A 4,440-nucleotide genomic window follows, 5' to 3' on the forward strand; every position below is an offset into this window, starting at 1 on the left:
TCCTTCAACCAATCCACCCACTCACCCATCCATCCATTCATGCATCTATCCATCAATCCATCCATCCATCGATCCATCCATCCATCCAGTCTATCACAAACTAACACAAATTCTCTTCTATTGTAGTTGCAAACACAGGGCTTGTCTAAGCCAAACACAAGGAGTTAATTATACTATGGTGATATTTTATTTGCACTGAAATGTAATTTTATTTGTATATTAATAAATAAAGTTGCCTGGGGGTCAAAGCAAATAGTAAACCATAGTGGAGCTTGGTGTTCATGGTGCACACCTTTAATCCTAGCACTTGGTAGACAGACTTGGTAAGTCAATTAACATATCAGATATTGTAAAGAAAACTATTTAAAAGAGAAATTTTTTTCCACATTAAAAAGATGGGTTTTATGTGTACATTGGAAGAAAATTGGGCTTTGTTTGAAATTTTAGGCAGTCTGACAATGGAACAACTATATAAGAAGATTAATGTTGATTGAATTATGCAGTTTATTACTTTTCTTATCCTCAATTTACTATTTAAAAAGATAGTCAATTTAAGTGCCAGGATAACAGTTTTAGAAAATCCTGTTAAACCTGTAAAAATGAATTATAGAGAAATTCAAATTCAAACAGAAGACATTAACAGTGAAGTTGTTTTAAGATTGGATCATAAGGTTACAGAAAGAAAGCCTGTTTTCACACAGTCAGCCTTAATTTAATGGTAACCATACAGCAGTTGCCTAATCAAATGACTACACAAAATATTTGGGCTCCAACTGAAATGTTAGATTGACAAAGGTTTAAGGAGGCAATAGTATCTTATGGCATGCATTCCCCATATGTAAAGCAAATGTTAAACTCCTGGTCAACATATAATAGGATTATACCACAGGACTGGTGGGAGCTGGCACAGGCTGTTCTGGAACCCAGTCAAAGGCTCCAGTGGCAAATGTGGTTTAAAGAGGAGGCGAAAAACATAAAAAAACAATGGATGGGTAAAGGAATACAAATTTGCCAGGATCAGCTTATTGGAGAAGGCCAATATGCTTCAGTACAAACACAATGATTATATGATGTCCAAACCCTAATTCTATGTTGAATGGGAGCCTTGAATGCATGGGACAGAGTTGAGGAACCAGGAAAAAAAAACTGAGTCATTTACAAAGGTTATACATGGCCCAAAAGAATCTTTCACAGATTTTTTATACAAAGACTGGCTTCAGCAGTAAAGAGAATGGTCTCGGATTCAGAAGCTAGTCAGATAATAATTAAATCTTTGGCCTTTGAGAATGTGAATGCAGCATGCAAAAGAATAATCAGGCCATTAAAGGCAAGATCTGCACCTATGGAAGATTGGATTAGAGACACAGTTAATGTTGAGGCTCATGACCATAAGGATATGTAGGTAGGAGAAGCAATATCATAAGGTTTGAGGAATGTTAGATGTTTTGGATGAGGAAAGCAAGGATATTTGAGAAGGGACTTGTAAAAAGGTCATTCCTAGAAACAATGTTTCTTCAAGGAACAATGGCAACAGAATGTTCCTTCCTTCTGGAGTATGCAGAAGGTGTGGTAAGGGAAAACACTGGACCAACCAATGTAGATCAACAAAGGACAGACAGGGTAATCCTTTGCCTCAGGCTTCAGGAAACTCCCAGAGGGGCCTCATGCAGGCCCCCATAGCAAATCCAGTTCAAACCTTTCCTGAAGTTGTAGAGGAAACCCTTAGTCAGAACAATTAAATAACCAAATGCCTATTGGAATAAATCATGCTGGTCAGGATGATGAAACAGAGAGAATAGAAAATTCAGGAGAAAACATAAAGAAAAATCTTTGGCAAACTTCTATTAATGAACAAAGACCAAAATTAACAATAAAAATAATTGGTGTTTTGTAGTCTGGTCTGGTAGACACAGGTGCAGACGTTACCATAATTGCACCAGAATTTTGGCATCCAACTTGGCCTCTTCAGGAGGTAAATGTTCAACTATTAGGAATTGGGACATTATCTCAAGTGAAACAGAGTGCAAGATGGCTCGAATGTATAGGTCCAGAAGGACAGAGAGGAAAATTAAAACCATATGTGGCTAACATAACTATGAACCTGTGGGGTCAAGACTTGTTGCAACAATGAAATATTCAGATTAAGATCCCTCCAATCTCAGAAACAAATCATAAACTAGCACATGTTTCTGAGAGAAATATTAGAAGATTTTATTCTAAAGAGTGGTCACCAGCCATCCATATTATACAAGAACAGGGCACAACAACTCATGTTCTCCCAAAGACACCAACAGCTTTACCTTTAAAATGGTTAACAGACAAGCCTGTATGGGTTCAACAATGGCCTTTAATAACAGAGAAACTCCAGGCTTTAGAAGAGCTGGTAGAAGAACAGTTAAATTCTCAGCATATTGAAGAATCAACCAGCCCTTGGAATTCTCCTATATTTGTTATTAAAAAGTAATCTGGTAAATGGAGAATGGTAACAGACCTTAGAGCAATTAACAAAGTAATTCAGCCAATGGGCTCTCTACAATCTGGAATTCCTTTGCCTACTCTGTTACCAAAAGGATGGCCTCTCATAGTTATTGATTTAAAAGACTGTTTCTTTTCAATACCCTTACAAGAAAAAGACAGAGAAAGATTTGCTTTCACAGTGCCTACTTACAATAATTCTCAACCAGTTAAAAGATTTCAATGGAGGGTCCTCCCACAGGGAATGTTGAATAGCCCAACTCTGTGCCAATATTTTGTACAACAGCCATTGGATGTGAACATAAAAAGTTTCCTAAATATATAATTTATCATTATATGGATGATATTTTACTAGCTGACTCAAATGCAGATACTTTAGAAAGAATGTTTGAAGAAGTAAAGAAAAATTTGCCTTGCTGGGCATTACAAATTGCTCCTGAAATGATACAAAGAGGAAGATTCTATTAATTATTTAGAATATAAAATAGAGCTACAAAAAATTAGACCACAAAAGGTACAAATTAGGAGAGATTGACTACAGACTCTTAATGACTTTCAAAGATTATTTGGAGATATTTCTCATCTACGAACTCTTGTTGGGGTAAAAAAAATGATGAACTGAATAATTTGTTCAAAACTTTAGAAGGTGACAAGGACTTAAATAACCCAAGACAATTATCACCTGAAGCTGAGAAAGAATTGGCCTTGGTAGAAAAGAAAGTACATGAAGGCCATGTGGATCATATTGATCCAAAGCTGGATTACATTTTGGTTATTTTACCTTCTAGGCACTCTCCTAAAGGAATATTAATGCAGAGGGAGTTATTATATTGGAATGGATATTTCTACAAAATAAACCAAATAAAAAATTAAAAACTAATGTGGAAAGAAATCTCTGACTTGATTTGGAAAGGAAAATTGAGACTTCGTCAATTAGCAGTAATAGACCCAGCAGAAATTGTCATACTTTTAACTAAGGAGGACATTGAAAAGTTATGGACAGAAAGAGAACCTTGGCAAAGAGCTTGCAGTAATTTTTGGGAGAAATTAACAGCAAATATCCCAAAAGTGGTAGAATTGATCTTATAAAGAGAGTTGATTGGATCTTGCCTCGAATTGTATGAAAAAACACATATCTGGAGCTCGTACATTTTATACAGATGCCAACAAACAAGGAAAGGCAGGTTACAATTCAGAAAATTTAAGTAAAGTGGTTCACAGTCCTTATAATTCAGTTCAAAAATCAGAATTGTATGTTATTCTGTTGGTATTAATGGATTTTTCAGAACCTCTCAACATAGTAACTGACTCTCAGTATGCTGAAAGAGTAGTATTACATATAGAGACTGCAGAATTTATCCCTGATGCTTCAGAATTAACTTCACTATTTATTCAATTACAAGATACAATCAAGAAAAGGAGTCATCCTTTATATATAACTCACATCTATTCCTATACTGGTCTGCCAGGCCCTCTAGCACAAGGCAATGAAGAGATTGATAAATTATTGATAGGAAATGTGCTGGAGGCCTCGGAATTTTATAAAAAACATCATGTCAATAGTAAAGGCTTAAAAAAGGAGTTTTCCATAACCTGGCAACAAGCCAAAGAAATAGTAAAGAAATTTCCTACTTGTTCCTTGTACAATGAAACACAATTAACAGCAGGATGTAACCTAAAGGGTTCTCAGAGGAATGAAATTTGGCAGATGGATGTGTTTCACTTTGTAGAATTTGGAAAATTGAAATATGTACACCATACCATCAATACTTACTCAGGATTTCAATGGGCAACTGCTTTGAGCTCTGAAAAAGCTGGTTCTGTAATCACTCATTTGCTAGAAGTTATGGCCATCATGGGCATACCTGTACAAATCAAAACTGACAATGCTCCATCATATGTCTCTGTTAAAATGAAACAGTTTTTTGCTTATTATGTTATAAAGCATATTACAGGTATACCACA

This window comes from Peromyscus maniculatus, chromosome 1 (genome assembly GCF_049852395.1).
Source record: "Peromyscus maniculatus bairdii isolate BWxNUB_F1_BW_parent chromosome 1, HU_Pman_BW_mat_3.1, whole genome shotgun sequence".
NCBI lineage: Eukaryota > Metazoa > Chordata > Mammalia > Rodentia > Cricetidae > Peromyscus > Peromyscus maniculatus.